The 22,662-nt window shown below is 44.5% G+C and overlaps 1 protein-coding gene across 1 annotated transcript in view; it reads left to right on the top strand.

Annotated features, from left to right (window-relative positions):
- The first annotated feature begins 598 nt into the window (after positions 1 to 598).
- Positions 599 to 22,662, top strand: part of LOC126414214 (major facilitator superfamily domain-containing protein 6) — a 228,131-nt gene continuing 206,067 nt past the window's right edge. The window contains exon 1 of the mRNA XM_050083327.1: positions 599 to 835. The gene's annotated coding sequence lies outside the window, so the exon portion shown is untranslated. The remainder of the gene's footprint in view (positions 836 to 22,662) is intronic.

Here is a 22,662-nt window from a genome sequence, read left to right as displayed (position 1 = left end):
TACTCCTCGGAAAATTTCGTTTTATCTCCCACTGGGTAATTACGCCCGTTTGGCGACCATTGGACTAGATTACGACAACATTTCGAATTTTTTAATTCACTCAAAAATCATGTGAAATATTCATAAACAAATTTCTGTTGCCCCTGTAAGAAGCAACTTGCAACTGTACTAGCGTGCCATGAACCGAGTCAGTAACGTAGTACTACAGATATTTATGAAAGAAACAGTAAATGTTAAGTAAAGCTTCACATCTGCTATCTGCTTTCTGCGATCAACTAAAATTGTTTTTTATACGTATAACCTATTCTATAATGTATCACCACCATTTTTAATGGGTTTTCACCCAACGCAAGTCGATCACGAAGCTGTAGTTGCGGAAAACGAGTGGTGCACACTCACGCAGTAAGCTCACCGCACTCACGACACTTAACAGTTGCGGTTGTGGGATACGAGCAGTGGCGCCCGTGTTGTGATGGCGGTGACCTCGGCAACTAATTGTGTCTCACAGCATGGGTTCTATTTAAAAACCGACGCTACGCCAGTGCTCCCGCCCACTAGAGATATCTGTGGTGCGTTCCGTGAACTAACGCTCCGTCTGCGCGTAATCAACTGCAATGGTCGGTTGAAGGAAGGCCACATTGAACGGCACTGCCTTCCGCATGCGCACATCGGCTGGCCGCTCCTGTGCCATCTTCTGACAGTCAACTGTTGGGCGCGCATGCTCGCAGCACTTTGTGCGCTGCGATGGAACAACAGTCCCTTGTTTGACAGATCAGCTGACTGGCGGGGTCAACAGACAGCGACGGTCTTGACTCTGATCTGACCGCTTCGAGGGGTAAGTAGATGCAGCTGTTGCTCTACTTCTTGTTGTCGGCGCTATTGGGAGCAGCGATGTGGCGTACTGCGGCGCTATTTTCGAAGTGACGCGAACTGGACGGCAGCCAGGTTATTGTTTCTTCTCTGCGTGATTTGTTGTTGCGCCAAAGTACTTCTGCTTTTCGTGTGGCTGTTAACTTATCACGCGTAGAGTTAGAGCCTCAAGTGGCGCGAGATACAGGCCGTGAATGAAGAAGCTGACCTGAATGATCTCGCTGCTACGACGTATACACTACGGCACTGTATTGTATAGTTTCGTACAGTTGTGAGTCATTGACGAAGTGGTGGATTGTGTGGTGAACAACTGGATGTAGGTGTGTGTTACTTTCTCCAACAATGCGCACCAGTGAACTAGACTTCGGTCTGACATGGTGAAAACATTGTCATTCAGAGTGAATTTGCACTTCCTGGCAGATTAAAACTGTGTGCCGGACGAGGACTCTAACATGGAACTTTTGCCTTCCTTGGACAAATGCTTTGCCGACTGAGCTATCCATATTATTGTCAGACTAATCTTTGATTTCATCGTACTCAAATAATTTGTATGGAAACTACTCATATTTCACAGTGCTTTTTCTTGTTTTATTTGCCAATATCAGACGTTTGTTCTTCGCGAGCTTGACAAGGCATCGTTTAACAAACGTATAAACATGATAGTGATGCCTTATTTGTTGCTTACGTTCCTCTATAATGCGGACGGTGACTGGTGGAGGTATAGAAACCCCTTGAATGAGAATAGATCCTAACAGGAATAGCTGTACCACAGCAGGGGGAGAGGGGTGGACAGGATTGTGTGCTGGTGTTTTTGAAGAACTTGCTGCATATTGTTACTTAATGTATAAAGCTGTTCGTAGCACAGTACAGGACTGAAACAGGGAACTCTGGGTCCGCAAAATTCAGAAATCACCTTAGGATTAGCTACGGTGAAAGGATTTTTTTCGCCCAGTTACGTCATTTAGGTAAGCACTATGTTACTTCGTTATTCGCTTTCGTTGCGTGAGGTAGGTGGAAATGGACATTTCCCACGTATGTGTAAGGAGAGTTGTAATGCTTTTGCAGACCTTTTGCTACTCCTTACCTTCTTTATCAAATTCCGTGTCTTGCAATTTGCCAAAGTGGCAATATTGAGCTTTAAACCATGTATACAGCGGCCTACGTCAAGTAAGGATGTAGATCTTACTTTAAGTTACTGTTAAGGTAGATGTAAAAGATTTGAAGGCAAATGAAAAGGGGACAATTTAAATTCTTGATCTCTGTCGCAGTGTATGAGGGTAATGCACTGTCCGCTGAACTTTGGTGATACCATCAACTGGCCAGTGTTTTGTATGAGGAGATAGTGTTATCTTAGGGTAAACACTTGAACAAGCCGCAACTCCTGACAGCTGAGTGGAAGCGGAAGACCAAGCTGAACAACATCTCTTTACTCAAAGCACTGGAGGAGCCTTTATTCACCACTTAACGGCCAGAGAATATCGAGCAACAAATGGGACCATTCGAAATTTCCTTGCTGCAACCCTTATCAGGCTCTGAGCACTATGAGACTTAACATCTGAGGTCATCAGTCCCCTAGAACTCAGAACTACTTAAACCTATCTAACCTAAGGACATCACACACATCGATGGCCGAGGCAGGATTCGAACCTGCGACCGTAGCTGTCGCGCGGTTCCAGACAGAAGCGCCTAGAACCGCTCTGCCTTTACCAGGCTGCAAAAGTTGAAGATTTATCATTGGTGGCATCTAGAAATCGTAGTCTCTTCCATCATAGATATCCCGATTTCCTGTATACCCATCTTCAGTAACCCAGAAGTTCATAGATTTTTGACCAAAGGCGCCAGTTCTGCGTAAGTAAAATTTTAGTCATACGGGCGAGACTGTGGCATCAAAATTCGCCGAGGCAGGGAGCAGATAAGATGCCAAAAGCCTCAGTGACATTGTGATAAACTGGCTCTTATGAAGGTGTGATACCTGATGAAGGTGTGATACGCTATCAGACAGCTATTGGGTGATTGGCAAACACCACCATGTTGCTGGAACCACACCGAAACGGTAAGAGTGTTACTTGTTCCAAATGTGTCAGGGCATAGCAGAAACGTTGTAGCTGTAACCGAGATTCGAGTATTTTGATATGCAAGATGATGACATACGTTTACTAAATAGCAGTGAATAGGTAACGTATAGTTTGACATTTGTGAAATTCCGATGGTTTTTCTGCAAGTAAGATCCATTTTTTCGCAAATGATGACAATTCTGTTGTTTGCTTGACGTGTAACAGCTGAATGATTCAGTTGCAATCGGTGATCTCTACACTAAGCAGAGACAACTGTTCGCAGTACTATTATGAACGTTGACTTTAAAAGGGCTGCGTCTTCTCTAAATCTCGTCGTATGTGATATTTGTGCTCTGACCTGTTTGCTGCGCACAAAAACAAACTCTAGTTTGTTCCTATTTGTGGACAAAATTTCCGATATTGTTCAAGGATACAGGTACTTCGTAATAATTTTGGTATAAGGGATCGGGTGTTTCTGATGGCTCGTTACAGATAGTTACATCTCGTTTGATTTCTTACCTTCACATCTTTGACTCTGTACCGCATTGAAAATATCGACATAACAGTGCAAATGTCGACGGTATGACCCGCATCTCTACTTCCATTCACTCGCGGTATCTGCTGTTGAGAACTGTAACGCCCACTTCACTCTTCGCCCTCAGATTTGATTCATTACTGCTATTTCCTCACTCTGGTTTATTGATCCTGTAATTTTATTTTACATTAACAGTGACACACAGCAGTATGGACAGGTTTTCTGATGAAAAGTTGTACGAAGTCCACTTCGTGTGTTGATTCACGGTATGCAGAACAGACAAAAACGCAATGCCGAGTTGTTCCCGTGGTGACGGCAACCAAATCTCAGTACTTGGGCGTTGAGAGTTGTTGCACTGATCCATGTTTTATGCTGTACATTTTACTGATTGCGTATTACATTGTTGTGGAAGTATTTTTACATAAACAAAGATACACTCCTGGAAATGGAAAAAAGAACACATTGACACCGGTGTGTCAGACCCACCATACTTGCTCCGGACACTGCGAGAGGGCTGCACAAGCAATGATCACACGCACGGCACAGCGGACACACCAGGAACCGCGGTGTTGGCCGTCGAATGGCGCTAGCTGCGCTGCATTTGTGCACCGCCGCCGTCAGTGTCAGCCAGTTTGCCGTGGCATACGGAGCTCCATCGCAGTCTTTAACACTGGTAGCATGCCGCGACAGCGTGGACGTGAACCGTATGTGCAGTTGACGGACTTTGAGCGAGGGCGTATAGTGGGCATGCGGGAGGCCGGGTGGACGTACCGCCGAATTGCTCAACACGTGGGGCGTGAGGTCTCCACAGTACATCGATGTTGTCGCCAGTGGTCGCCGGAAGGTGCACGTGCCCGTCGACCTGGGACCGGACCGCAGCGAAGCACGGATGCACGCCAAGACCGTAGGATCCTACGCTGTGCCGTAGGGGACCGCACCGCCACTTCCCAGCAAATTAGGGACGCTGTTGCTCCTGGGGTATCGGCGAGGACCATTCGCAACCGTCTCCATGAAGCTGGGCTACGGTCCCGCACACCGTTAGGCAGTCTTCTGCTCACGCCCCAACATCGTGCAGCCCGCCTCCAGTGGTGTCGCGACAGGCGTGAATGGAGGGACGAATGGAGACGTGTCGTCTTCTGCGATGAGAGTCGCTTCTGCCTTGGTGCCAATGATGGTCGTATGCGTGTTTGGCGCCGTGCAGGTGAGCGCCACATTCAGGACTGCATACGACCGAGGCACACAGGGCCAACACCCGGCATCATGGTGTGGGGAGCGATCTCCTACACTGGCCGTACACCACTGGTGATCGTCGAGGGGACACTGAATAGTGCACGGTACATCCAAACCGTCATCGAACCCATCGTTCTACCATTCCTAGACCGGCAAGGGAACTTGCTGTTCCAACAGGACAATGCACGTCCGCATGTATCCCATGCCACCCAACGTGCTCTAGAAGGTGTAAGTCAACTACCCTGGCCAGCAAGATCTCCGGATCTGTCCCCCATTGAGCATGTTTGGGACTGGATGAAGCGTCGTCTCACGCGGTCTGCACGTCCAGCACGAACGCTGGTCCAACTGAGGCCCCAGGTGGAAATGGCATGGCAAGCCGTTCCACAGGACTACATCCAGCATCTCTACGATCGTCTCCATGGGAGAATAGCAGCCTGCATTGCTGCGAAAGGTGGATATACACTGTACTAGTGCCGACATTGTGCATGCTCTGTTGCCTGTGTCTATGTGCCTGTGGTTCTGTCAGTGTGATCATGTGATGTATCTGACCCCAGGAATGTGTCAATAAAGTTTCCCCTTCCTGGGACAATGAATTCACGGTGTTCTTATTTCAATTTCCAGGAGTGTATTTATGGTAACAAACTGAATTACTCATAATTACTTTACCACTCTACAGCGAACCTTTGGGACATCACTTGCGTCAGATACAAAACAAAAAATCTCTGGACGAACTCCGAAATTTTGACGGTTAAGTCCAGGTTCACGTTACCTATATGCCAAATGAGGCGAAGTGTTGCACATTTTAATAGAGCAGGCGTGAAGTTCATGATCAAACCAGTGGAAGTTTTATGTATAGAGATTGAAGGTGCAAGTGGAAAATTTGTACCAAGGCGGGTTTGATTATCGACCTTGGTATAAATTTGCACTCGCCGCTTCAGTCTACACACATAAATCATGTCTGTGTGAGACCAGTTAAGTCTCTGAACTGGTGTCATTTCATTTGAGTGTAAATGTATCCATAATCAGCTGAGTAACTTCACGAATATTTCCCAGAAATGCATAGGACAGTTCTTCTTGAAACTATAAATTCAGACTGGATTGTCGCTAAAGTTAGGTGCCAGAAATGTGAGCCAAGTTTCACGAACGAAACCGGCTTGTTACGAGAGACGTTCTTGTGCATCATTAAAACCAGAAATGATCAGAATCGAAGTGTTTGAAATTTAGTTTTATAGAAGAGTTTTGAAAATGAAGTAGACGTCAGGTACGAGGAGGTATTCATCTCCATACATACTCCGCAAGTCACCGTATGGTGTATGGCGAAGGTTGCCTTTTACCGCTACTGGTCTTTTAATTTGCTGTTCCATTCGCAAATGGAGCGAGGGACAGACGACTGTCTATATGCATCGGTACTAACTCTAATTTCTCTCGTTTTCGCGGTCCTTTGCAGGAAATGAATTTGGGTGGCAGTAGAAGCGTTGTGCGGTCAGCTAAAAACGCCATTTCTCTAAACTTTCTCAATAGTATTTCACAGAAAGAGCGTTTTCTTCTCTCCAGCGATTCCCATTTAGGTTCACGAAGCATCTCCGTAACACTTGTGTGTTGATCGAATCTGCCGGTAACAAATCAGCACGCCTCTGAACTGCTTCGATGTCTTTAATCGGACCCGGTTGGGATCCCAAACACTCGAAGAGTACTCAGGAATGGGTCACAATTTAACAGGTTCAGAATAAGGAAGTACTCAGTGGCAGGACAGGACAGGACAGGACAGCTAGCGTAGCGACAACGAATCAGAACACGGGTTAGTTCACCCTCTCAGTCCTGTGTACAGTTGTCACATCGCTCTGTTACCTCAATTGCGGCCGACAACTGTGTCGTACAACAATTGTGATTTCTTTTTTCCTTTTTCTGTGCGGTATGTTTCTTACGGGGTGTGTGAAGCTGAGAAGACAGCTATGAACCTGCAAAGCGAACTCAGAATTGCAGACATAATAATTTATTACGTCTCTGAGATACATAGAAAAACCACTGCACGTTAAAAGGGAACGTACTCAGTAAGGAACCGCGCAACTGCTCCCGCTTCCAGAGCCATATTTTGCTTGCACCTAACAGCAAACCGCAACATTCCCCCTTTCCTTGCGCAACTGTCCATCGCTTTGTTATTCTCACCCGGATGTCGTGTTTCGTATCCGGTCTCCTTCATACACTACTGGCCATTGGAATTGCTACACCACGAAGATGACGTGCTACAGACGCGAAATTTAACCGACAGGAAGATGATGCTGTGATATGCAAATGATTAGCTTTTCAGAGCATTCACACAAGATTGGCGCCGGTGGCGACACCTACAACGTGCTGACATGAGGAAAGTTTCCAACCGATTTCTCATACACAAACAGCAGTTGATCGGCGTTGCCTGGTGAAACGTTGTTGTGATGCCTCGTGTAAGGAGGAGAAATGCGTACCATCACGTTTCCGACTTTGATAAAGGTCGGATTGTAGCCTATCGCGATTGCGGTTTATCGTATCGCTACATTGCTGCTCGCGTTGGTCGAGATCCAATGACTGTTAGCAGAATATGGAATCGGTGGGTTCAGGAGGGTAATACGGAACGCCGTGCTGGATCACAACGGCCTCGTATCACTAGAAGTCGAGATGACAGGCATCTTATCCGCATGGCTCTAACGGATCGTGCAGCCACGTCTCGATCCCTGAGTCAACAGATGGGGACGTTTGCTAGACAACAACCATCTGCACGAACAGTTGGACGACGTTTGCAGCAGCATGGACTATCAGCTCGGAGACCATGACTGCGGTTACCCTTGACTCTGCATCACACACAGGAGCGCCTGCGATGGTGTACTCAACGACGAACCTGGGTGCACGAATGGCAAAACGTCGTTTTTTCGGATGAATCCAGGTTCTGTTTACAGCATCATGATGGTCGCACCCGTGTTTGGCGACATTGCGGTGAACGCATCGTGTATTCGTCATCGCCATACTGGCGTTTGACCCGGCGTGATGGAATGGGGTACCATTGGTTACACGTCTCGGTGACCTCATGTTCGCATTGACGGCACTTTGAACAGTGGACGTTACATTTCAGATGTGTTACGACCCGTGGCTCTACCTTTCATTCGATCCCTGTGAAACCCTACATTCCAGCAGGATAATGCACGACCGCATATTGCAGGTCCAGTGTAGGCCTTTCTGGATACAGAAAATGTTCGACTGCTGCCCTGGCCAGCACATTCTCCAGATCTCTGACCAACTGAAAACGTCTAGTCAATGGTGGCCGAGCAACTGGCTCATCACAATATGCCAGTCACTACTCTTGTTGAAATGTGGTATCCTGTTGATCAACTGTGGTATCGTGTTGAAGCTGCATGGGCAGCTGTACGTGTACACGCCACCCAAGCTCTCTTTGACTCAATGCCCAGGCGTATCAAGGCCGTTATTACGGCCAGAGGTGGTTGTTCTGGGTACTGATTTCTCAAGATCTATGCACCCAAATTGTGTGAAAAAATAATCACATGTCAGTTCTAGTATATTTGTCCAATCAATATCTGCATTTCTTCTTGGTATAGCAATTTTAATGGCCAGTAGTGTAGATGAGCTAAAATTCTCTCAAGAAACCAAAGAAGACCATTCGCCTTCCCTACTACCATTCTTGATTGCTCGTTCTGTTTCATATCGTTTTTCAACGTTACGCTTAAATATAAAGCTGTGACGTAAAGTCACGTAGGAGGCTGTCGACCATTCTAATAAATATGCATATATCTGTAATAAGCTGACTAGATCGCATAAAAAGTCATACAGCGAATGAAGAACAATTTTATTGATCACAAAGTATGCGTGACTTTGTACTTGGATTTGGTTGGTTGATTTGGGGGAGTGGACCGAACAGTGAGGTCATCGGTCCCATAGGGTTAGGAAAGCATAGGGAAGGACGTCGGCTGTGCCCTTTCAAAGGAACCATCCCGGCATTTGCCTGAAGCGATTTAGGGAAATCACGAAGAACCTAAATCAGGAAGGCCGAACTCGGCTTTCAACAGTCGTCCTCCCGAATGCGAGTCCAGTGTACTAACCACTTCGCCACCTCGTTCGGTGTTGGATTTCTGAAGATGGCAATAATTCCGAAACGCCTCATGGATACTCAGAGTTCAAAGTCAATCATACTTTGTGATCCAAAAAATAATTCTTCACCTGCTGTGTCTTTTTATGCGATCTAGCCAGCTTAACTACAGATCTACGCATATGTGACTGTAGGCTTTCCCGGCGTAAACTACTGATGAAGGTTTCTCGAGTCTCCAGCCGGGTGGTAGCGTTGATATCTCGCGACGTTTCGGGAAGTGTCATACTACCCATCTTCTGACGAAGACACTTCCCGAAACGTCGCGAGATATCAACGCTACCACCCGGCTGGAGACCCGAGAAACCTTTATTAACAGATCTACGCATAGTTACGCCTAGATATTTAATCGACCTGACTGTGTCGAGCAGCATACCACGAATACTGTATTCGAACATTGCAGAATGGTTTTTCTTAGTCATCTGGATTAACACTTTTTTTTCTACGTCTAGAGCAAGCTGCCATTTATGCACCAGGTATAAATTCTGTCCGAGTCAATCTGCATCCTTGTGCAGTTACCTTGTGTCAGATCATTCATGTATATAGAGAATAAGAGAGGTCGTATCACAGTTCCCTGGGCCACTCCAGACGATACCGTCTGCTCGATCAATAAGGAAAGAGGTATGTGGAAAACATTAGGTAGGGGAAGTGACAGGATGATAAGACATATGTTAAGACATCAGGGAATAGCCCCTATGGTACTAGACGATAAAAACTGTAGAGGAATACAGATGTTGCAATATATGCAACAAATAATTGAGGACATTGCTTACAAATGATAATATGAGATGAAAATTTTGCTCAGGTAAGGAAGTCGTGGTGGGTCGCATGAAACGAGTCGGGAGACTGGTGACCAAAAATGCAAACCACGCTACATGGTACCCGTCGTCTATTCTCAACAGCGCAGAGAGTTCAACGTTTAATGCCATTATTAGTGTGTTCTTGAGGCAAAAACTCGTTAAATAGTAGGGCTTCTCTTTGCCCTTAGAAATCTGTTTTTATATTATTGGGTGTAAATTAGAAATATGGGACGGTTCAAAATTCCCATTACAGACTTCTAGGGGTTGTAGAGGGGACTTAGTAGATGAAGTTTTGTTAAGAAGCCCACGTCCGGAAATTTAGAGTTTGGACATAAAATAAGTTTGACGATCGGAACACTTCACGTTGCGCACATAAGCTGAGAGGAGGGGTCGTCTCAGTACCTGTTGTAATTGTGACGTCGTGTAACAGCGTTCAGCTACAGCAGCGGCTGCGAGAAATTGTTACATTTGAGACAAGGAGAGTTGGCTGTGTTGCTCCATGCACGCGCTGCAGCGTCGATTATAGAGGACGTTCTTCGTCACGTAGAAGAGACCCCGAGGATGAGTTCTCGAAACATTGCCCTTGCCATGTACTCCGCGGCACACAGGTCAGAGCTCATTGCCTGCGCTGTGTGTGGTCCATGAAGCGGGAGATTTGAAGGTGATCCGATACTCAGATTGCTTTACGGGGTGACAGTTATTGAACTATATCAAATAAAATCGTCATAACTTCTAAACGTTTGAGTTAGGACGTTCAAACTGCACGGTTAGCCGCGGGGCATGATGGGAATTAGTATGCGCATGCATGCGACGAAGCTCACTTTCATTTGGATGGGCTCGTCAATAAGCAAAATTGGTGCATCTGGGCGACCGAGAATCCGCATTTCGCGAACGAGAAATCTCTTTACCCTCAAAGGATGACTGTGTGGTGTGCAATGTCCAGTCACGGAATAATCGTGCGATGTTCCTTGATGGCACGGTGACTGCCGAAAGGTACGTAAAGGTTTTGAAAGACGATTTCATTCCTATTACCCAAACTGACCCTGATTTCGACAAGATGTGGTTCGTGCAAGACGGAGCTCGACCCCATCGAAGCAGGAGTGTGATGCCCTGGAGGAGCACTTTGGGGACCGCATTCTGGCTCTGGGGTACCAAGAGGCCTCTAGCATGGGGCTCTATTGGCCGCCACTTTCTCCGGACCTGAACACACGCGACTCCTTTTTGTGGGGTAAACTGAAGACAAGGCGTACAGCAGTAACCCCAAAACCATTGCTGAGCTGAAACCAGCCACTCAGAAGGTCATCGGCAGCATCCATGTTCAGACACTTCAGCAAGTCATGCAGAATTTCGTCATTCGTCTGCGCCACATCATCGCTAACGATGGCAGGCATATCGAACATGTCATACCCTAAATCCGACTATCAGTAGTGACACTTACATGTTGAATAAAGTGTGTGTATGCCGTAGTTCTTCACTACTTTTCGTTTTTCTAATACAAATGGCACATTCCCCGACATGGATTCCTGATTAAAAATTCATCTACTAATTCCCCTCTACAATCCCCAGAAGCCTGTAATAGGAATTTTGAATCAACCTGTAAAGAACACTTTTGTTTACGGAGACTGATAAGATGGCAGTCCATTTTACTAATGTGTGTTGGTGAGCTAGCCCGCTTCAGTGCAGTCCATTTTACCATCTTCTTCCGCCACAGTACAAAGTTCGCACTTGACTGGATTTGAATCCCGCATGGCCTATTTCAACTCATCATTTGGGCCTACAAGACCTCAGTGGGGTCCCATTCGAATCGTGGAGAGTTAGACAGACAACGGAGGAACAACTGTGCCCACAACAGTGGGAAAAAGGTTAAAAAATGTTTCAAATGGCTCTGAGCACTATGGGGCTAAACATCGGAGGTCATCAGTCCCCTAGAACTACTTAAACCCAACTAACCTAAGGACATCACACACGTCCATGCCCGAGGCAGGATTCGAACCTGCGACCGTAACAATCACACGGTTCCGGACTGAAGCGCCTAGAATCGCTCGGCCACCGCGGCCGGCGGAAAAAGGTCACTTCCATGTTAGTAGACTTAAGCATTAACACTGCGAGTAGAGCTACAGTCAGTCGTAAGTCCTGCCCAACATTTGCTAAGGGATACAGCACTCCTGCTGCCCTCTTTACGCAGAGATCAGCGTCTTCCTGTAATTAAAAGTATAGCCCCTTAAACAATCAAAGGCAGTTTTCCGCTCCGATTAATAAAGAATGCGAGTAATCCACGATCAGAAAGGGAGATACGGGCAGTCTAGACTTCAGCCTCGCTGGCTGTTGACCATTTGGTGCGGCCGTGGACGAGCAGTGGGAGCCAGACGAGCCAATATTTGAACAGCAGGCGTCATGCTCGTGTTGGCTCATCTGACACCGCGACACACATCTCCCCTCTCGCTCACTAGCACAGCCCCCTCGGCATGACGTTAGCACTCGAGTGTTCATTAAACACAGCAATGAGTCCTCGTTACTCTCGAAAATTTGACGGTGTATCATACAACTCTAAGCGAGGCCGTGATTACAGTTGACTCACATTAGTAAGCAGGGTTGTAGTAAGATGACGTAAAATTTTCGATTGGACCATAGTTATGTTGATTATTTATTGGTTGCTGCTTTTAACCCTCCCGGGTAGCCGTGCGTGTTAATGCGCCCTTTTCGGCATGGGAAGTGGGCCGGCTACGGGTCGAGTCCGCCCGGCGTATTAATGGCGAGGGTCTGTTTGCTGGCCAGTTGGGATGTGGTTTTCAGGCGGTTTCCCACATCCCATGAGGTGAATGCCGGGCTGGTACCGAAGTCCCGCCTCAGTTAACAGGTTTGAAAACATTTACAAAACTTACTCAGATGGCGACAGGAAGGGCATCTGGCAACTCCTTAAAGCAGCAGTCGTCAAACTTTTTAACTCAAGTGCCAATACCGACATTGTTTGGGAGCACCTCGAGCTGCAGATGCACCCATCTTTTTATTAATTAGGTTATTATGACCTGCCAATAGACTTCTTGTAGAAAGGGCGCGAGTAGTTGGTCGCCAGTATCCAAATCGATGCCGTTCGGAACGCTTTATGTCGACTGTTTTATGTTTCAAATTGGTGCAATCCTCAGTGTTGTGTTGTCTGTGTGACCGAATGATTAATCGATTAATAAATATATTGTGCAATAAGAGACAAGATCACAAGTGTTTACTTAATTTAATTTCATATTCCCTGTGTGTACTGCATCTGAAGATGACTGTCTCTGGATTCATGTGAAATTTTTGCCTTAGTAGCTGATCATTAAGAGATACACACCTATGAGTTGTCAGCGCTGGAAGACACACCCCGAATCCCACAAGGTTAAATCCAAGTGACCCTGCACCCAGCTTCGCTCCTTAGGTGATGCGCAAATTTTCGCTCGCCTCCAACTCCTTCAGTATATTTCTGGTTAGATGCTTGAGTTAGGTACAGCCAACAGTCGCAAACTGGGTTTATTCTTGAACGGTTTCAGTTATACATGAGTTATCCTTCATCCAAAGCCAGTAAACATCAACACCTGTTACAAATGGAGAGGTATGTTCGAAACCTGTAGAAAATAAACACGCATTTGCAGCTGTTGACTATTCCTGACTCCTTCGTCGAATAAAAGTATTGGGCAGTTGTTTACAATGGTTAGCTAGTTTTAGAACATTAAAATCCTCCAATATCGGGAATAATAATTTTAAATTGCTGCTTTATTTATCCCTCTCCCCCTTGCTGTAACTGGCCAGTTTTACATAGCTCATAGCCGAATTCACCAACGTTAATTAGAATTAAGCACATGTTAAAATATTACTTTCTGTATAACTATTTTTGTTTATCATTGAGCAAGAAAACTACTCTAAAGAGGCTCTCAACCTTAGTTGACGTTTTTGAGTCGGCTGTTAAGTGCTAAACCCATGTTGTTACGAAATACGACTGATAACCGCTCATTGCACAAATAATTGGTTTGAGGCGCAGTTTGACAACCACTGCCTTAAATTAACCATACCACATCCTTTTATAGCCATGCCGACCCTACGCCGATGCGGAATAACGTCAAAGGAAAAGGAAGCAGCTTGGTTTCTGTTTTTACGTCTAATCTGGACTCTAGAAGCTGATGCAGGCAATATTTCACAAGGATTTTTTTTTTTTAAAGACCAACTCTTACCGAGATTTGTATGAAAGTGATGTGAACAAGGGAAGAAAGTTACAGGAGAAAAAATAACAATAAGGCCGGTACAGAGTGTGTGTTATATTTTACATAATTACGCAGATTTAAATAAGTCATTGATGCTAAAAGTTAATGAATATCCTTTATTAATGAGAGCTTAAATCTGAATATTAATTTTGAGTGTTTACAGAACGACCTAGAAATGTTTATGATAATGAGTATTTTTCCTTATTTTTGTGAGTCGATACATAAAGGCCTTAATACTCAAAAAATTATCAGTAAAGTGGCGGTTTCCATTAAAACTAAGTCTCCATGTGATAAAAGACTGCCTTCACGAGCAGCGTTACACCTCCAAGGTGAAGATTGCGATAAAAGTTCCCCAGAACCTGGCAACCTAAGGTCGCAAACTTGTCATTGCTACAGAGACCCAGTCATGTTGGTCATGAAGAAAAGCGACGAATCTCTTTTTCAGGAGCAGAGCCTCTGAACAGGGTCCGAGAAGAACACTCAGCATAACTTTTTAGCTTGTTTTCTAGGGAATACCAGGCGCATCCGCTGCTGGTTTTATCAGCCTTCAAACCGCATAAACCTGCAGTTTAGACGTCATATCTTGAGAAGTTTGCTTGAGTGTTGAAGCCTTGGACGCTTAAGGAAGGCTACTGATTTTCGACAAGCGTTGACGACCATCTTGTTGCTCACTAACGGCGATACCCAACGCCGATAAAACAACGATGGTAATTCGAAAATACGATCGTCACCAAGGCGCAAGGTCATTTAACTTGCCGTTCAGGTAACACTAAATGATCTACTGCCATTTTATTGTTATCTGTCGACATTTCTCTCGCTCGCCTGTGTCTTGCTTTACGTCCTGTGATTTGTATTCTCCAGTCAACCGATATATTACCGCCAGATTTATTCTTTGCTATGTTCAACAACTTAAAATACCCTTTGCTACTTACGTCAGCGAGATTACAATTTTCAAACATGGGTCTACACTGCTGGCCACCGTAAATGGCAACCACTCTCAAAACTCCGCCACCTCACTCCCCACATCCACCACTGCTGGCGGCTCACCTCCAACTGCGCAACGCTACGCGCTGTAAACATCCAGCTGCCCAACACTACAATAGCAAACAACTATGCAAGCCAGCCACAGACTGCACACAGCACAGCCAGTGATTTTCATACAGAGCGCTACATGGCGTTACCAATATAAAAACCTAAACAACCTACTTACAAGAGGTCTTACATACACAGTGCGACATGTAGAAATGACCTAACTAGTGGAACAGTACCAGCTACAGCAGAAAAAAAAACGGAGTTTCCATTCATTCTGGGAACGTAGAACGACAAAAACAAATTACAGGCAAGTAGATTAAAACTAGGGGGACGGGCTGCACTGATGAAGAGGTCAGAGAGGATGAGGAAGACGAACGTAATAAAACACAAGTAACTAAAATAGGTGGAAAGAAGTGGCGTCACTGGTTGAGAAATGAAAAGAGTAAGTCTTTACTGTTTGACAGACACGAACAGACCATGTACGCTAATTTTGTAGTGTGACGTTATGAGGTTGATAAAAGGAAGTGCTAGAATTTTTTCTTATATGAAGCAGGGCACTGTATTGTTCGCACAGCAGAGTAGCTTGTTCCACAGGCGGACAGCAGCAAAGTAGCGGAGCTACTATTGTGACTACGACGTAACCAACCAAACTGGGAGCGTGAAACAGTGTTCTGAAACAGACGATGTCGTAGACGGAACGCACACAATCACTCACGGTTTATTCTAACCGTCAATTACTCGCATAGTGTTGGATGCATCGCAGTAGTGGAGATTCGATAGAGTGAATGAGAGCAAAAGTTTTCGTTTCGCATTCTTTGAAAATGTGTTCCGAAACTGTTGGAGGACATACACACTTTCGAAAGTCTTCCTGCACGTAGCGTCAGTATTTTCTATTTAGCTGAGGTGCTCGTCCGACGTTACACCCAGATTAATAACTGTTCTCTGTAATGTTTTCACGAAGAGTAGCAAGCAATTACTCACGAAACCGGAACCAATCAGTTTCTGATGGGATATTAAAGTTACCTGGGACTTTTCTCGTTTAGTTCCCAGGTTTTGTGACCGTCTGGACACTGAAAACAGACTGTCAATCGTCTGGGCGATGGCAGAGTAGATGTTTTCAGATCTTGGGCACTTAAATAAAATTGAAAGTCGTCGGCATAGAGAAGATATAGGACAGAACTTGTGATGCGACTGACACACGAGAACGATAGAAGACAGAACTGGTCCCCGTGGTAATCCTGAGGGAACGTGCTTCCAGAATGACTTTTGATTGCCACACACAACAGGCTGCTGTATGTTATTCAAGTTCTGTTGGCTATAATAGATGTGGTGTCACCGCCAGACACCACACTTGCTACGTGGTAGCCTTTACATTGGCCGCGGTCCATTAGTATACGCCGTACCCGCGTGTCGCCACTGTCAGTAATTGCAGACCGAGCGCCACCACACGGCAGGTCTAGAGAGACGTACTGGCACTCGTCCCAGTTGTACGGACGACTTTGCTAGCGACTACACTGACGAAGCCTCTATCATTTGCCTAGAAGATAGTTAGAATAGCCTTCAGCTAAGTCAATGGCTACGACCTAGCAAGGCGCCATTAACAGTTTATATTCTTTATAACGTACCGTCAAGAACGATGTATACAAATGATGGATTAAAGTTAAGTATTCCAGCAGCTACGTACTTTTCTTTATAGCATTCATTACGTGTCCTGTTTCAGACCTCTCGCCAGCCTGCGTGAGTTTAACGCGTGCATTTCGGCCTTCTCTAGCAATACATCAATAGAGCTTCACGTTCTCTTCTCGCTGAAGGTTCAGATTTTTTGTAACATTTTTCTCGAATAAATACCTGATATTTAGGACATTGCTGATTTTATCGTCACGTGTTGTTTAGTGTAAACTACGACCTCTTAAACAGACCATCTCTTCATCTGCTGTGACCCTACGGTCGAAACACAATCACTACGTGTTCAGGCGTTCAGGTGCTTACACAAATGACCCACATGAATCTTCCTCCCTTGAATTCGGGCTGTAATGGTACGAGAGCGTGCTGACAAGTAATGTCATCGAATGTTTTATGTGAAAACTCTTAAAGCTTTTTCAATACAGCGTATTTTATTAACATTTTACATCTTCTTTACGTCTATATTTATTTCTCGACGTAACACATTTCTCCCGAGAGACCAGCTTCTTGATACCATCACTGTAGAATGTTTGGCTCTCTTAACGGAGCCAAAACCTTACCTCTACTTCCACAGCTTCATCACTATCAAAGCTACGTCCTTGAAGTTGTTGTTTAAGTGAAACCAAGGCGTCAGATTGTTGTTGATGTCGCAGCACACTCGTGTAGGGTGAGCTTTGACGAATTCTTCAAATTCGTGCTTTCAGTTTTCTCACACACTGACGTAGTTACTTTGCACGCCGTCATGTTATATGCTACAGTCCGGAGCCGTCTGACGGCGGTAGTTGCAACTTGCGTCAACGAAGCGGGAAAGTCGACCGAGTGATATTCATGACATGTAGTACCTCAGCCGATATCGAGAACAGAAAAAAAAATTCGGAGGTATTAATTACTTTTCAGATCGCCCTCGTAGTTAGAATCTTGTTCTTGCTGTGACGAGTGCGTTTAAGAACCAGTCGCGCTAAGCGCCGTCAGGTCGACAGCACCCGTCCCTACACCCCCTCTCCGCCCCCCCCACCCACCGCCACCACCACCAACACCACCACCACCACCCACGCCGCCCTCGACAACGACAAAAAACAGGCCACCGCTCTGCGCCCTAATCCCTGACTTCACCAACACCCGAAGAACCAGCAGTCCAGCACGCATTCATGAGCAGCCGCCAACGTTATACAGGTATGTAGCATCTGAATATTGCACGTACGGCCAAACCGTGTTCTTCACAACCTGGGGGTGGTTACCCCCTTAAGGGTAATAATAAATTTTTCAGGGGTACAGACAAATGGTTTCCACTGAGTTTCGGACACGAAACTAAATTATTTTTAAAAGAACTTTGCTATTATATCTATTCAGTAAGATTTTTTTGAATCACTAGTCTTCTACTGGTCCGACGCTGCCCGTCACGAATTCCTCTCCTGTGCCAGTCTTTTCATCTCAGAGTAGCACTTAGGACTTACGTTCTCAATTATTTGCTGAATGTATTCCAATCTCCTTCTTCCTCTACAAAGTTTACCGTCTACACCTCCCTCTAGTACCACAGAAGTCATCTCCTGATGTATTAAAAGATGTCCTACCATCCTGTCCCTTCCGCTTCCCAATGTTTTCCATATATTTCTTTCCCCGCCGATTCTGTAGAGAACCTCCTCATTCCCTATCATATTTGCCCACCTAATTTTCAACATTCTCTCTAGCATCACGTCTTAAATGCTTAGATTTTCTTCTGTTGTGGTGTTCCCACAGCCCATGTTTCAATATCATACAATGCTGTGCTCCAAATGTACGTTCTCAGACATTTCATCTTCAAATTAAGGCCTAGATTTGATATTAGTAGACTTCTCTTGGCCAGAAATGCCCTTTTTTACCAGTGCTGATTTTTATGTTCTCCTTGCTCCGCTCATAGTGGTTTTTTGCTGAATAGGTAGCAGAATTCCTTAACTTCGTCTATTTCGTAATCCCCAACTCTGATGTGAATTTCTCGCTGTTCTCTTTTCCGCTACTTCCCACCACTTTCGTCTTTCTTCGGTTTCCTGTCAATCGATATTCCGTACACATCAGACTGTTCATTCCAATCAACACATTCTGTAATACTTCTTCACTTTCACTGCGGATGGCAATGCCATCAGCGAATCTTGTCATTCATATCTTTTCGTTTTGAAGTTACCAGTAACTGCAGCTACCGGAATTAATACAGGATTCAGGTTCGCGCTGGATACAGCTGTACACATAGCCCTCCCAGTGCACACGCACTTTCTGCTTTGTAAAATTGGGATAAATACGTATCACGTATTCTTAAATATCTCATGGAAATGCCTTCTCCTGCTTCTAGGTAGTTCCTGCAGTGAACCAGAAATTACTTTATACTTCATTATTCACATCGCAACGTACAAACGAAATTTATAGTACAACACAACAGTAGCTTTGTAGCCGGCCGGTGTGGCCGAGCGGTTCTAGGCGCTTCAGTCTGGAACCGCACGACCGCTGCGGTCGCAGGTTCGAATCCTGCCACGGGCATGGGTGTTTGTGATGTCCTTAGGGTAGTTAGGTTTAAGTAGTTCTAAGTTCTAGGGGACTGATGACCACAGCACTTAAGTCCCATAGTGCTCAGAGCCATTTGAACCATTTGAAGTAACTTTGTATTGGCTACTACATTGCTGTAGGTCTTACACAGTATTATTACTATTATTATTATTTCCTTTCTCAGACGTTATGTCTGGTTAAAAATGGAAAGTGACACGGACCTTGATCAAGCGTGACATCCTTTTAACTGTACAGTATATGTTACATTGCATTTAGGAACTTTCGGGTAATTGAACAAGTATCAATAATTACAGATTTCTGTAGTTGTATATATACGTTTGGATGTAGCTGTATTGCGTTGATGTACTGGTGGATATTGTGTGGTATGACTCCTGTAGTTGACAGTATAATTGGTATAATATCAACTTTATCCTGATGCCACATGTCCTTCACTTCCTCAGCCAGTTGGATGTATTTTTCAATTTTTGTCTCCTGTTTTCTTCTGTATATTTGTCGTATTGGGTCTCGATATTTCGATTAGTTGTGTTAATTTCTTCTTTTTATTGGTGAGTATGATGTCAGGTTTGTTATGTGGTGTTGTTTTATCTGTTATAATGGTTCTGTTCCAGTATAATTTGTATTCATCACTCTCCAGCACATTTTGTGGTGCATACTTGTATGTGGGAACGTGTTGTTTTATTAGTTTATGTTGTATGGCAAGTTGTTGATGTATTATTTTTGCTACATTGTCATGTCTTCTGGTGTATTCTGTATTTGCTAGTATTGTACATCCGCTTGTGATGTGATCTACTGTTTCTATTAGTTGTTTGCAAAGTCTGCATTTATCTGTTGGGGTATTGGGATATTATTATTATTATTATTATTATTATTATTAGTGGCAGTGATCAAACACGAAGCTTTGGCAGCATGAGGTCTGCCAGTTCAGAAGTATAGGGCATGAATTTTTAACTCGGTTGAAGCAAGTGTCGCTACGGAGAATAGTGGTACAGAGGGAACATGTTCCATAGGATGGTCTACACTCTGTGTGGACAGTTAGCTTTCTCTACTGAGAAGGAATTGTAGGTAACACTCGCGATACACTGAGAATTGATTCATCATTCTGTTAATAATGGTTGTTAGAAAGAAGCAGTACCAATAGTCTCACTCAGTCACGTCGTAATGTTTTAACAAAACGTCTACAAACACTTACCTTTCGTCATTTCAAAAATAAGTTTTCGAAGAAAACGATTTTTCCTTCTGTAGTTTAGTTAGGTGCTAACGTTGATGACGGTGAGGACATAAAGGAGAAGAGGGGTACCAGCTAATATGACAGCATTCAGGGGTAATGGTCTCAGAAACATTGGGAATCACTGGTGTAGTCCATACTGCTGAGCTTCTGGCTTTCTTAGCTGTAGTTCAAATAGTCCCGACGTAGATAAATGTTACCATCTGTTTGCTCGATGGCAGATGCATAAACAAGGCCGACACCGTTACAATGCTTCCTCGCTGCTAGATTTCACGTGTTGTCGAAGAGGGGGAAGCAGTGATGAATACTGCAAGCAAGTGCCCAGCTTACTGCTTTTTTGAGACCCATGATGAAGTAAAATAGTCCTTCCAACTTCTTATTAATCTTCATCAGTTTGCTAGCGCACAAGAATTCAGGTCTGCGTACTACACAAACAGCTAATAATTAGATTGCCCAGTAATACTTTGACACACATTTGCTTCATCGTTGGATACTTTTATGCCGGCCGCTGTGGCTGAGCGGTTCTAGGCGCTTCAGTCTGGAACCGCGCGACCGCTACGGTCGCAGGTTCGAATCCTGCCTCGGGCATGGATGTGTGTCATGTCCTTAGGTTAGTTAGGTTTAAGTAATTCCAAATTCTAGGGGACTGATGACTTCAGATGTTAAGTCCCATAATGCTTAGAGCCATTTGAACCATTTTTGATACTTTTATTTTACAGTTGTATTTGGCTGTTTTGTCCTGCTTATAAAGCACATTACTTTTCTGTTGCAAAAATAGCATTAGCTTGGACGCAACAGCCTGTTCAACGTAGCGGCCAATGGTTACTTTACTCTGCGTGTTTACAGCTCGTCTAAATGAAAAGAAATCGTGATTGTGCTGAGTGAATAAGAAACTGTAACAGCTGTTTTTCAAGTGCCGTATTTATCTGCGCTAGCAAATCCGCTTCAGACCTTAAAACACACACACACACACGTGTGTGTGTGTGTGTGTGTGTGTGTGTGTGTGTGTTTTAAGGTCTGAAGCGGATTTGCTAGCGCAGTTAAACACGGCACTTGAAAAACAGCTGTTACAGTTTCTTATTCACTCAGCACAATCACGATTTCTTTTCATTTAGACGAGCTGTAAACAGTTTCACTCTGATAGTTCTACTTACCCATCACTGTATAAAAAGCCGCTCCGTCTATCTTAGCCAAAAATTTTTAAAAACAAGATGAAACCTGGCAGGCAAAGCAAGTTTCAAAACCGGTCGCGTTTACATGGGAGAGAAAATGGATTGGAATTGCTAAACTGACAACTAGAAGCGGATTTCCAGAATCGATTTTCAAATGTTTACATGACCACCCAGAAGCGGGAGAGATAAGGGTGGTTCTCGGGTAGGGCAATCTTTATTGTCTATAATACAACATACAATCACCATTGATCTTTATTTTATAATTTCCATTACCAATCTTGCACCATAAAAAAATATATTCATCAGCATTCAATTTCTTCCTTCTTCGGCTACTCAAAGTAAATGGCATACTAGGAACAACAGTACCATAAGGCTGCTTAACCAAAAGTCCTGTTGTCTCTGCTATACTCCATGTCTTCCATGTTAAAATATTTCCATCTGGAAACGCTTCAAGGCCACCATAGTCTGCATGGTTACCCCATACAACAGCAAGTGTAAGCCAGGTACTACCTCCAAACACTGCTTGAACATCACACGTGAAGTTCAGATGGAGTCCACGAAAGACATTTGGACCTCCAATCAAGTGTTGTTTATTGAACTGTCCAGCCAAATCAATGTCAATAGCTTTCAAACTGCGATACACAGGAAAGCTGCGCCGCCAGCTACGTCGCCATGCACGTCGCCGAGGCATTGCTGTGGCACGTTAACACAAGTAAGTGTATAAAGCCCCATGTAAACGCGGTTACAAGAGCATCAAAGATCATAAATTAAAATAACTTACTGTCTTACTAGAATACCGTCAAATCCGCTGTTTCTCATGTATGGGAGTCATTCAAGTTTTAACAAGAAACCACTAGATGGCAGCATTGAGACGTAACGTTACTATTGTTTTAAAAATTGTTATTTCTTATTGCGGAAACAACACCAGCTCAGAAACTGGCCGAGTAGTTTGTTTACTGCGAGCGTTTAAGCTAGAGGTAGTATGCCTGGTCCCTAACGCCCTCTATGGTCGTTCCACCATTATTGGTGGGTGGTATACGGTAAGGATTTAAAAACATCTTCATTGTGTTCTCATGAAATTTCTGCCTTAAATTTTTGCTAAGTGGTATATCTCACCATTCTCTAATTCGGCTTTATAAAATTTGTAAAGTTAATTCCCTGCTTT

Source organism: Schistocerca serialis, chromosome 1 (assembly GCF_023864345.2).
Source record: "Schistocerca serialis cubense isolate TAMUIC-IGC-003099 chromosome 1, iqSchSeri2.2, whole genome shotgun sequence".
Lineage (NCBI taxonomy): Eukaryota > Metazoa > Arthropoda > Insecta > Orthoptera > Acrididae > Schistocerca > Schistocerca serialis.
Note: the sequence above shows the minus strand (reverse complement) of the source record. Positions and strands in the feature narration are given on the sequence as shown.